The sequence below is a fragment of the Sminthopsis crassicaudata genome, chromosome 3 (assembly GCF_048593235.1).
Source record: "Sminthopsis crassicaudata isolate SCR6 chromosome 3, ASM4859323v1, whole genome shotgun sequence".
Lineage (NCBI taxonomy): Eukaryota > Metazoa > Chordata > Mammalia > Dasyuromorphia > Dasyuridae > Sminthopsis > Sminthopsis crassicaudata.
Genome location: NC_133619.1, coordinates 363,302,516 through 363,316,001, shown reverse-complemented (window position 1 = coordinate 363,316,001; position 13,486 = coordinate 363,302,516). Strand labels below are relative to the sequence as shown.

At 38.9% G+C, this 13,486-nt stretch overlaps 1 pseudogene; it reads left to right on the top strand.

Annotated features, from left to right (window-relative positions):
- The first annotated feature begins 5,886 nt into the window (after positions 1-5,886).
- On the top strand, positions 5,887-7,023 carry LOC141562156 (homeodomain-interacting protein kinase 1 pseudogene; annotated as a pseudogene).
- The last annotated feature ends 6,463 nt before the right edge of the window (positions 7,024-13,486 follow it).

Genomic DNA, 13,486 nt, shown 5'->3' with positions numbered 1-13,486 from the left:
TTAAGAGAGTGAAGATAGTTTCTTTTGTCTTTTTCTCCTTTTTCGTTCCCTGACTGCAGGTGGGAAATGAGCTAAAGGGAGAGACAGAAACTATTGGGAAGCTCCTTAACTATTTTCAATTTGGCTCCTCTCTAGACTGTTTCTCTCTTCTGTTGTGCCACAGTTCTCTTTTACTGCCTCACTTTCCCTAAACTGATCTCTATCTTCCCTCAGCTTCTCTGGGATTTCAGTCCAAGGAGCCTCTATTGAATATGAATAGATTCTCCTTTAAGCTGTCTCTTAATGCAGAGCCAAACACTGGAGTTGAGAAAAATAGCTTAATCTCAACACATGAACTCCGGGTAGAATTCCAATCTCTCTCTCTCTACTCACCCAACCCCAAACTTTCTTTTCAGGAGTCACATATCTCCAATTAGGGTCTGACTTTTCAAAATAATCCACCACCCCCACATTCAACCCACTAACGGTTGGTTGAGGCAGAATTTTTTGTCTTTCACCTGACCACTGCTATCTGCTAAGCACCTAGTTATCCTGGGGTGAAGCTTAGCTGCCTCTCCTTCCCCCTTGCCTCTTGGAAAATGGAGTGGGGAGGAGAAGGGGCCACATGGAATTCCTCTACACCCACATTCCACAGAGGCTTTGTAAAAGATGCCAAGATAGACCCGCGTTTAAGTTAATTGACCTATTTTTAAGACTTGTTAAAACTGGGATTTTTTCAAACTTTAACTATTGCTGTATGAGAGAAATTTTAACGATTGCTGAATGGAGGAAACTTTAACTATTGCTGTATGTTTAAGCGATTTTAGGAAATTTACTAGTCTGTTATGTATGATCTGATAATTTGTGTAAAAAAGGAAGAGAAAGGAAACTGATTAAAGTTGGTAAGGAAATTGGGAAAAACTGATGTATTTTTCTTAGACATCTCGGCCCTACTTCCTATATCATTAAATTCAGACTGAATTGGAAATTATTTTACTCTTTGATTAAAATTTAGTGTACTATCATTTGCTTGCTTATGTTTTAACTTTGAAATCACTTATTCAATCTTTGGGATTATTCTTTAGAAACAACCAGAAATCAGATACCTGTCCAAGGACTGGCAGTCTCTCTGATCTGTTTCTCCCCTCCTGCTACACCAGTTCCTTAATTACTATTTCAACATTTTGATATCAGGATTCTACTAGATTGGGGTTGCCTGTCTTGGTCTAACTGCATAATTTGCTCAGAAATATGTGTCCTACTAGCAGCTCCTGTTCCAGAGAGAAGGGGACAGGTGGAGCTATTCCAGGCCCCAGTTTTTCCCTCTTTTGGAGCCTCTGACAGACATGGGATGTCCCTCTTAGAGCAGCAGGAAGGCCTTGAGCACTGCTACTCAACAGAGGATGACTTTAAAGCACAAATGACCACAGACCTCTAGACTGTCCATCGCTGGTTGAGATGCCCCCCAACTGCAGAGTATTCGAACAGGGAGACTTTTGTGTCCTTCTAAATGAGGAATGCTGTTTGATGCTAATAATTCTGGAGTTATCAAGGAGAAACTGGTCCTTGCCATAAATCCTTGTATTTTTATACCTTTAATCAGGTTTATTTATCATTGTCCTAAAACAGTGTCCCTTATTGTTCTGACTCAGAGCCGCCTCACTTTCCCTGCTTCCCAGTTCTGCCCAACCTCCCTGGCCTCCTTATCAGAAGACCAGATAAGTGTAAAAGAACTTGGGTTTAGAATATCAGAATGCCTCTTCCATCCTAAGCTACCAGGAGGTCTTATCAAGATACCATCTTCCCCTGATTATCTCTCCCTGGAGACTCAATCCAGTCCTCCATACTTCTGCCTGTATTTATTTCAGTCTTTCTAATTGACTGTTCATGAGGTAACATGAACCCCCACCCTTTCTACCATTGAAATGAGATAGGCAGCTTCCCAGGACTTGGCTGACTTGTGTAGAGCTCAAAACACTCAGCTGGGTATTGATATTGAGACGTCAATTGTAAATCTTTCTGCGAATTGACAAAAAATTAAAGTTTTTGTCCTCTCTCTCTCTCTCTCTCTCTCTCTCTCTCTCTCTCTCTCTCTCTCGGGAACGCCAAGGAGAATGAAAAGCTATAGAATTGGGGTGCTTGGGGATGATTCCCCTACCTCTACACTGTCTCTTAATGTAGAGACACACTTGGATTGAAAAATGCCTGGACCTCACATCCTGAACACAGATTAGATTAGCTGAAAGGGATTCCATTTCTCTCCACCCACCATGAAAGGAGCTTCCTTAGCATTTTAACATTTCTGCCCTCAGACAAAAAGAGGATATCAAGACACACCTAGCAGCCTAGTCTCTTTCAAAGCTGAAAAACCCCAGCCTAATGAACCTGGGACCCACCCACTCCTTTAGCCCTTGAAACAGATGTTAGTTGTTTTTTGTTTTTTGTTTTTTTTTTCTTTAACTCTAACCTCAGACTAGCTCTTTTCTTCTCAGGGCAACTTCTGCCTCCTGAAAGAAACACTCAGAGCAGATGTGCTCTTTTAAATACAAATCTCTCCCAGACTCCTGTAGGAAAGACCACGACAGGGAACACCTCAGGAGCTGGTAAGCTGGGTGTACAGCCCTGACACTATGTATCCCCTCTGCCTGATTCCACCCCTCCCCCCCATAAGTCTGGAGAAACTAGAAGGGAAGACTCAGGATCTTTGCTTACATTTCTAAGAAGATTGAGAAACCAAACCCTTATTTTAAATAAAAGCAGCCACAGTTAAAAGATTTCCAAGACCTTACAGTGCATTCTTATGTTGAATAGATATTAAAGCCTTTTGCCTCTTCTGACTTAGCTTTCCTGGAAATTGAGAGTGAAAAGAACTAAACTCCAGGCTAGTTCACACCTTTTGCTATAGAGTAATAATCTTTTCTCTCATCATTTTCTCCTACTTCTCTTTGATAGTTAGATGGGTGATCAGCCTTTTACAAGCAGCCTGCAGAGGGGATCTGTTACATTTCGCCATTCCTGAATGTTGCCATCAACAGCCTGGATGAGACCTCACTTTTGATCTGTTCCCCAGATCTCTTTTCTCTAGGCTCCAAACTTTGGTTTCTCAGCTGCCCTTCAGCCTGGAGAACATTGCCTGGGCAACTGACAGGGGACGACTTACCGGGATACTCCCCAGACGCCTTCCTGCCATCCCTCACACCTCACTCCTCACCTCCTGGCTGAAACCTTAAATGTCTATGACCCTTGTCAGCTCCAAGCAGTTAAGAGGAAATCATCGCCCATTTTCCCACATACATCAGGAGGACATTGTTTGAGGGGGAAAAAGAAAAAGGGACACCGATACTCTGAAGATTCTTGGAGAAAATCTTCAACCTTGCCTCAAATGAGGGACACTGCCCCAAATCTTTTTTTTAAATGAATTTAATTTTTAACTGTTTGAAGGGGAAAAATCATGTGGGTTAAGATTCCTTTCTAATTCCCAGCGACCATGAATGCAAGTGGGAGATATCCAGCTTTCCCAGCCCCCACTGGATCTGAGCTAACTTGGGCTGTCCCAGCACCCACTCTAATGATCTGCTCAGGTTTCCCAACCCCCACCCCAAAACAAACAGTTCCTTATCTAAAAACCCATTCAATTCTATTCAAATTCTAACCTTGGCCAAAACCAGCCAGGTGCCAATCTGGGACTCCACCCATGGGCCCTTTTTCAAAATTACCAAAATCCCCCATTATAAAAAGAGGGAAACTGGAGCCCATTCTTTGCAGGAGCCCCAAATATAGCATACTCTGGCTATGTCAAGAATTCGTGTCTGCCCGATGCCAACCCTTGCCTTGGTGTCTTTCTACCTATAACCTTACTTGCAAACCCCTAAATAAACATCTTTTATTAATCTAGGTTTTCGGGTCTTTAAATTACTTTCCAGAGGACTCTTACACTGCTACTAGACATCATTTAACTCTGTAACCTTGCACTGAATCCAAAGGGGTTGCAGGAGGGCTCTATTTGAATCCCTGTATCCTGAAGCTGCCAGTAGACTTCAATTAACGCTAATTTCATCTAGGAACCCCTTATCTAACTCTCATCAGTTTGACCATGAGATTCTGCTCTCTCTCCAGCAATCTGAATAGGGAATAAATTTCCATGCAAACAACTCTAGATAATTTTCTCCTTCACCAATTGGGATCTAAAATAGAGAATAAAGGAGAAAAGCCACAATCCCAAAATCAAAATTGGTTATAAATATAATAGTAAAATAGTTTCTTTCAATAGAAAGGAAATAAAGGGCCAAAATATTAAGGATTTTAAAGCGAAAACAAAATTATATGTTTGGTCCTGAAGGTAATAAGGACTCATAACAATTGAGTGAATAGGATAATGACATGGTCATTCTTGTGTTTCAGAAAGATCACTTTGATAGCTGAGTGGGAGATGCACTGGTATGAGGAGAAACTTGAAACAAGTTCAACTAGAGGCTATTGTAATAGTCTAACCATAGAGTTGATGAGTGCCTTGCATCAGGGTGGTAGCAGTCTTGAAGGATAGAAGAGGATTTACGTGGAAATGTTGCCAATATAAAAATTGATAGGATCTTAGGAATAGATTGGATATGGATAGGGAGAAAGTTAAAGAGTGAAGAGTTGAAGCTACCACTGGGGAAGCATGATTGAATTGTATTACTCTTAGTAGTAATAGTGAAATTAGAATCAGACAAAGTTTGGGGAGAAAAAAATAGAATAATAGCTAGAATGAACCTTAAAGATCATTTAGTCCAGGAGTTCTTAACCTGGTGTCCATAAATATGCTTTTAAAAGACAATTTGATAATTACATTTCAATATACTTGATCACCTTTGTAACCCTATTTATTTTATTTTATGCATTTGAAAACATGACTCATACACCCGGTTTATAGACTTCACCAGATTTTCACAGAAGTTTATGATAGAACCACAAGGCCTAACTGAACTAAAGAGAACAACAAATGAAAGTTTTAAGACATTTTAAAGTCAAGAGACCCAACTTTGTGCCATGACTAAATAGAAAAGGTTCAATCCCTAGCTAGTTAATGAATCAGAAAAAAGAATACCAACTGTGATTCCTGAGAGAAGGACATAAAGAGCTAGATAAAACCATTATGGATAGAGTTTGGGTAAAAAAAAAAAAAAAAAAGTATCTGTCTAAAAAAAACCCAAGAATTAAAAGCTCCAGGATGAAAACGAAAACTAAAGATTTTTAAAACAGAAAATATAATGAAGCACATATGAAAATATTTAAAGTAGTATTAAATCATACTTCTATAACTCTTTAGATTACAAAGTACCTGTGTTTCCACAACTCTATTGTTAGGATTATTACTAGGTGCTAAGTCGGTTGTCTGGTACTTAACAATTCTCTAGCTCTGTGAATTCATAGTTCTCCCTTTTAAAGGAATTCATACCTTTAAAGAAGGTCACACCTTTACAGTAGTTTGCTCATTGGTTCTGTAAGGAGTTGTCACAAGCTCCTGGATTCTCTGGGAAGATATAAGGAGCCAACATTGAATGGGAAAGTCAGTCTGCATTGCGCCAAGGAGAAGATTTGGACTTGAATTCCTAGCTATGTTTTGGGATTATTGATCTGAAACTAAAACTAAGACTGGCTTTAGAAGGTCCCCAAGAGGTCTGCTCCCAGGGAACCATTGCAATTTGGAGAAAATAGAACATCAGAATAGATGAAAATTTTCTCTAAATCATTTTTGATTAGAGAAATATAAATCAAAAGAGATTTCATATGTCATATGACACCAAGAAGACTGGCTAAAATGACAGAAAGAGAGAAGAGAGAGAGAGAAGAGACAGAAGAGACAGAGAGAGAGAGAGAGCACAGTACAAGTGTGTGCTAGAAACTTCCGAAATTTTCCCAGTTAAAATGGACAAAAGGTATGGGAACATAAAAAAGATGCTGGACATAATTCACTGGTGGGGCATGCCCTCACAGTGGCAGGTTTTCTCCCCCCTGTCAGTCTCATTGAGTGCCTTCTGCAGTGCAAAGGAATGGAAAATAGACCCTTCTGGCTGGGATGTTTCAGGACAGAACAGCAACAAAAAGTATTCTACCTACAGCAAGAACCTCTCAGCCACACAGGGGCAAGCCAACTCCTCTCACCCGGTGACAAGTTTCACGGGTGGTGCTGCCACCTCATTCTTCCAGAGCAGTCAGACCCTCACTCACAGAGGCAATGTTTCTTGGCTGGAGCCTTATCAAAAATGTGGATTGAAGAGAAAAAGTGAGGAGGTGGACAACAATGCTAACATGCAAATCACAGAAGAACATCCCCCTCTCATGCTGCAGAACAGGACTGTGTTGGGTGCCGCTGCCACGACCACCACCATGACCACCAAGACCAGCAGTTCCAGCAGAGAAGGGGATTACCAGCTGGTCCAGCATAAAATCCTTTATTCCATGACCAACAGTTACCAAGTCCTAGAATTCTTGGGCCAAGGGACATTTGGGCAGGTGGCCAAGTGCTGGAAGCAGAGTACCAAGGAAATTGTTGCCATTAAGATCTTGAAAAACCATCCTTCCCATGCCCAACAGGGCCAGTTTCAAATGAACATCCTTTCCCACCTAAACAAGGAGAATATTGATGAATCCAATTTTATCCGTTTTTATGAGTGCTTCCAGCACCAGAATCACACCTGCTTGGTGTTTGAGATGCTGGAACAGAACCTGTATGATTTCCTAAAGCAGAACAAGTTTCGTCCACTGCAGCTCAAGTACATCTGGCCCATCCTACAGCAGGTGGCTACAGCTCTCAGGAAGCTCAAGAACCTTTGCCTGATTCATATGGACCTAAAGCCAGAAAACATCATGCTGGTGGATCCTGTGCAGCAACCATACCGCCTCAAGGTCATTGACTTTGGCTCTGCCAGGCATGTATCCAAAGCTGTGTGCTCCTCCTACATACAGACACACTACTACAGGGCTCCTGAAATCATTCTTGGACTGCCCTTTGGGGAGGCTATTGATATGTGGTCCTTGATAGCGGAGTTGTTTCTGGGCTGACCTCTCTCAACAAAGAGAAGATCTAACTCAGATCCAAATGATCAATGATGGACAGAATCAGCTACACCCAGAGAAGAAACACTGGGAAATGAGTGTAAACTATTTGCATTTTTTGTTTTTTCTTACCAGGATATTTTTACCCTCTGAATTCAATTCTTCCTGTGCAACAACAAAAGAACAACAAAAATTCAGTTCTTCACACATATTGTAGCTAGGATATACTATAATACATTTAACATGTATGGGAATGCCTGCCATCTAAAGGAGGAGATGGAGGGAAGCAGGGGAAAATTTGGAACAGAAGGGAGTACAAGGGATACTGTTGTAAAAAAATTACCCATGCATATACTGTCAAAAAAATTTATAATTATAAAATTAATTTTAAAAAGAAAAAAAAAACTGAAATTACAGAGCTTGAGACTGCCAGTCCTAAGACAGGTGTCTCTATCTTGGAGATTTCCTAAAAACAAAATAGTCCCAAAAGTTGAGTCTGCCAGGGCAATGCCACAGAATTAGGAGTTTCAAAGATAAAACATAGTAAAAACAAAAAAAAGATTGCTTCAGGACTTCCAGTTCAGGCTGAACTGGTGATATAGGGGCAGCAGTACCTAAGGCAAAGTGAACAGAAAACTAAGGGTTTCCACTCTTTTAGATATTTTTTTCCCTAGTTCCTTATCTCCTTTTTTTCCTCATGGAATGGAATCATCCAAAAACAAAGTAAAATAGTCAAATAACCATACTAATTTCCAGTTTTCCCAACAGCTTTTGCCAAATAATGAATTCTTATGCCAAAAGTTGTATCTTTGAGTTTGTCAAACCCTAGATTGCTATTTTTATTTACTATCTTGTTTCTTGGGAGTCTGATTGGTATAGCACTAAATAAATAGATTAGTTTAGGGAGTATTGTCATCTTGATTATATTCGCTAGGCCTATCCAAGAGCACTTAATGTCTTTCCAATTATTTAAATCTGGCTGTATTTTTGTGGTCAGTGTTTTGTAGTTTTGCTCATGTAATTCCTTACTCTCCTTTGGTAGATATAGTCCCAAATATTTTATACTATCAATTGTTATTTTGAATGGAATTTCTCTTTGTATCTCTTGCTGTTGGATTGTGTTGGTAATGTATAAAAATGCTGAGGATTTATGTGGTTTTATTTTGTATCCTGTAACTTTGCTAACATTCTGAATTATTTCTACTAGCTTTTTAAGCAGAGTTTTTGGGGTTCTCTAAGTGTACCATTATATCATCTGCAAAGAGTAGGCATTCTTTTTTTAGTGTACTGAAAATGAGATGTGTATAAATCACTTTAGAAACTTTAAGGCCTATGTAAATGTCAGTAATAATGATAATAATAATAATTTCCCACTGAGGCTAGAGCATCCCTGAATATAGAATAGGCATTACTTAAATTCTTCATTAGAATCTTTAAATTTAATGGGAATCTTTCTTTTTTTTTTTTTTTTTCTTTTTCTTTATAAAGCCCTGAAAGTCTGGTCCAGGTAATTTAAAAACATAGAAATTGAAAACCTAGTCCACCTTAATCTGACTTTTCTTTCATTAATTCCCTTGAACTTCTCAACCTTTTATTCTTCCCTATGAATTTTGTTGCTATTTTTTCTATGTCATTAAAATAGTTTCTTTGGAGTCTGATTGGTATAGCACCAAGTAAATAGATTAGTTTGTGGAGTATTATATTTGCTCAGCCTATCTACGAGCACTTAATGTCTTTCCATTTATTTAAATCTGACTTTATTTTTTTGGCAAGCATTTTGTAATTTTGCTCATGTAATAGCTGACTGTTCTTTGGCAGATGGATTCCCAAATATTTTATACTCTCCACAGTTGTTTTGAATGGAATTTCTCTTTGTATCTCTTGCTGTTGGATTTTGTTGGAGATGTATAACAATGCTGAGGATTTATGTGGATTTGTTTTGTATCCTGCAACTTTGCTAAAGATCTGAATTATTTCTAATAGCTTTTTATTCAGAACTCTGGAGTTCTCTAAGTGTACCATTATATCATCTGCAAAGACTGATAGTTTGATTTCCTCATTACCTACTCTAATTCCTTGAATCTCTTTCTCGACTCTTATTGCCGAAGCTAGCATCTCTAGTACAATATTAAATAGTGATGGTGACAGTGGGCAACCTTGTTTCACTCCTGATCTTCCTGGGAAAGGTTATAGTTTATCCCCATTACATATGATGTTTACTGATGTTTTTAAATATATGCTCCTGACTATTTTAAGGAATAATCCATTTATTCCTACACTCTCAAGTGTTTTTAGTAGGAATGCATGTTGGATTTTATCAAATGCTTTTTCTGCATCTAATGAGATGATCATATGGTTATTGTTACTTTAATTTTTAATATGGTCAATTATACTTATGATTTTCCTAATATTAAACCAGCCCTGCATTCCTGGTATAAATCCTACTTGTTCATGGTGTGTCATCCTGGGGATGATTTTCTGTAGTCTTTTTGTTAATATCTTATTTAAGATTTTAGCATCAATATTCGTTAAGGAAATTGGTCTATAGTTTTCTTTCTCAATTTTCACTGAGAAAGAATCTTAACCTGAGTAGGTTAAGATTCTGTTTAATGGGCAAGTTATATTTAGTTTTCAGGGTTCCACTTTTTGGGGTTCTAAATGAAATTAGGGTTAATTGAGGTCTAGTGCCAGGTTTGGGGTATAGGGAGTCAAATATAGCTGTCCTGCAACATCTTTGAATTGGGCACAAAGATACAGAATTAAATGAGAATTAAATGAATTAAATGGAGTTCAGTTTTAAAAGCAGGTGGACACATGACAAAAGTCTGCCAGAACAGAACAGTCGGAGTGCAAATTTGAGTAGGTCCAGGCTGCAAGGAGACACTCAGCTGGGCAACTCCTGCCACAGGTGCAGCAGTTCTATGTAAAGGAAATTACATACCCCATAACATAGATCGATAAAAGAGGTTTATTTTGGGGGTTGGAAGTAAGGGTAAAGGTAGAAAGATGCTAGGGCCAGGGCTGGCTCCGGGAAGATAGGAACACTTGGCATTGCCGGAGTATGCTATGTTTGGGGCTCCTGCAAAGAGTGGGCTCCAGTTTCCCTCTTTTTATAATGAGGGGCTTTTGGTAATCATGAAAGGGGCCTGAGGGTAGAGTCCCAGGTTGGCTCCTGGCTGGTTTCAGCCAGGATTAAAATTTGAATAGAATTCAATGGGTTTTTATATAAGAAAGTATTTGTGTTAGGGGTGAGGTGTTAGGGAAACCAGAGCAGAATGGGAGCTGGGACAACCTAAGTTAGCACAGATCCGGTGGGGCTGGAAGAGTCCAGATAAATCCCATTGGGATTCATAGGGGCTAGGAATTACAAAGGAATCTTCATCCTCTTCAGCATCCTCTATAAAATAAGGGGGATTACATCCTGCTACCTCTTTTTTTAGTGGTAGGTAACTTCTTTATTTTTTTTTTTAATTAAAGCTTTTTATTTACAAAAAACATATTCATCAGAAATTTTTCAACATTGAGCCTTGAAAGACCTTTAGCTCCACATTTTCCCTTCCTTTTCTTCAAACCCTCCCCTAGAAGACAGGTAGTCCAATACATTAAATATTGTTAAATACGTTAAAATATGTAAAATTATATATATGCACATATATATATATATATATATATATATATATATATATATATATATATATATATATATATATTTGTTTGTTTATTTATTTATTTATACAGTTATCTGGCTGTACAAGAAAATAGGATCAAGAAGGAAAAAACAAAAAACTCCTGAGAAAGAAAATAAAATGCAAGCAAACATTAAAAGAAAGCACATGAATGAATGTTCTAGCTTTGCCTCATAGAGTGTTAGGATTGTTACTAGGTGGGATGAGGACAGGCTGATCATGCACAGAGACCTGGGGATTATAGGAAGAGCTGGTACGGAGTGAGCTGCTCCCAATCAGTGAGGAGACTTGAGTAGGTAAGACATCCAATGTAGAGACAGTCTGGGCCTGAGCTGGGGCCGGCTGCTTGTACTTCTTGGAGGAAAAGGCACTTGACTGCTGCTGCCTGACAACATGAGGTGCTCCAACGTTGAGGGGCTGAGCCGTGGCCACAATCACATGGTTTGTCAGCAGAGAGGACTGCTGCATAAAGCTTCTGTACTGGCTGCAATGTGAGTGCCCATTCCTCCACTCTCCCAGCTGCTGGCCAATCCCAGTGGATTGTCAACTCTTTTACAGGTGTCAACTCCTTGACAGGTGTCAACTCTTTACAGGTGTGAACTTTGAGTTCAATGAGGTAGAGAATTGTTAAGTACCAGACAACCAACTTAGCAACTCAGAATAATCCTAACCATGGAGCTGTGGAGACACAGGTATTTTGTAATCTCAAGAGTTATAGAAGTATGCTCTAACACTCATTTAAAGATTTTTATATGTACCTCATTATATTTTCTGTTTTACAAACCTTTATTATTCTTTTCCATCCTGGAGCTTTTGCTTCTTGGTCTTCTTTAGACAGATCCTTTTTGTTCCCTAAACTCTATCCCCAGTGGTTTTATCTAGCCCTTTCTACCCTTCCCTCAGGAATCACAGTTGGTATTCTTTTTTTTCTGATTCATTAACTAGCTAGGGAACCCACCTTTGCCATTTAGTCATGGCACAAAGTCAGGTCTCATGACTTTAAAATGTTTTAAACCTTTCATTTTTGGTTCTCTTTAGTTCATCTAGGTCTTGTGGTTCTGTGCTCCTATCCCATTTGCAAATGCCACCTCAGTTTATATTCAATTCAATTTGGCTTTTACTGAATACCTACAAAGTATAAGGTAATCTGCTTATTCCCCTTAATGGACCCAAGTCCTTTCTCTGACACTTATTAAGGGTATGACCTTATCCGAGGGACTTTTCTTTTTCCTCTCCTATGAAACAAAACTAGATTCTCACAAGGATTCTCACCCTTTTGATGGCATACACTTCTGTGAAAAATCTGGGGAAGTCTATGAACCCGGTCTTTCAGTCATGTTTTCAAATGCATAAAAGCAAAGAAATAGGCTTACAAAGGAGATCAACTGTCTTGAATTATAATAATCAAAATGTCTTTTAAAAACAACTTTAGGCACCCCACGTTAAGAACTCCTGGACTCTGAGGTTCATTCTAGCTCTCAAATATTGGAATTTTGTAAGGGTATGTCCAGCTAAGACTATTTCCAAGTAAAGACACTCTTTGACTCAGTTATATTTCCCACAGGGCTTTGAGACCAGTAGCTTCTACCATTCTAAATGTAAGCTCCTTAAGGACAGGAACAGAACAGGAATTATGCCCTCAAGGAACTTATTGCCTAATAAAGGTGATACCACCAGATGGAAACTAACATGGAAAATATTATGGAATATAGAATAAATGCATAAAATGGACTTAGAGACAGAAGTCAAGTCACTATCTTGCTACCTCATTTTACACATAAGGAAACTAAGGCACAGAGAGGCTAAATCACAGAGTCACACAGAATCTCAGGGTAAGGGGCAGAGAAGGGAACAAATATTTGGTGAGCATCTACTTTTGGGCAGACACAGTGCTAAGTACTTCACAACTATTTTCTCATTTGATTTCAGGCAAAATTTGAATTCAGACCCTTTGGATATAGTTAGTATCTAGGGTTAAGGCAGGGAACAATATTGGTTAAGCACCTACTATGTGCCAGGCCCTGTATGAAGTGTTTTACAATGTTGTCTCATGTGATCTGAGGAAAATTTGAATCCAGAATCCCTGTCTCCAGTACAGTGATCTGCTATACCATATACTCAGTCCTCTTTGGTAGATGTAGTTTCTTAGCTCAATACTCTCATTACTTAAGGACAAATTTCTTTATTAAAGGCTGAGCTCAAGGATTTATCCTTCATCCCCAATTTTCCTTCTATCCTTAATATGCTTTCTGAATTTTTGATTCTACCAACCCTCTCCAGCTACATTGACATTACAATGGCCACCTAACATGTTTTTCTACCACTGCCCACTTTCTCGAATTTATCCTTCATATCATGTTAGTAGACTGATATTTATGTCAGTCTTCGGCTCAAAAAATCTTCCACCACGTGGCATTTCATCCCAAGTAAAATTTCACTTCTAGACACATTCTTAACTTTTCTCCTTCCTTGCCATTGCCCCAGCTACAAGACTGTAAACTTCATGAAGACCAAATCATTTTTTACAAAGTGTTATCTAAAATGTCTATATCTCTCGATATCAAGCATAGTGCTCTACATACATTAGATGCTTAATGTGTGCTTGCTGGGTAAAATGAATAAACAAATTAACATTTCCAGATCTAGTATTTGCTCACATGAACATTGCTTCCACAGAACTACAACAGCCTACCAGGCCCTGGGCCACTTGTTCAGGCTAGTAGAGCTAAGCAAGACATGGGCCTGGAAAAGTGATTAGTGCTCAAGGATGATCCAAATCTGGC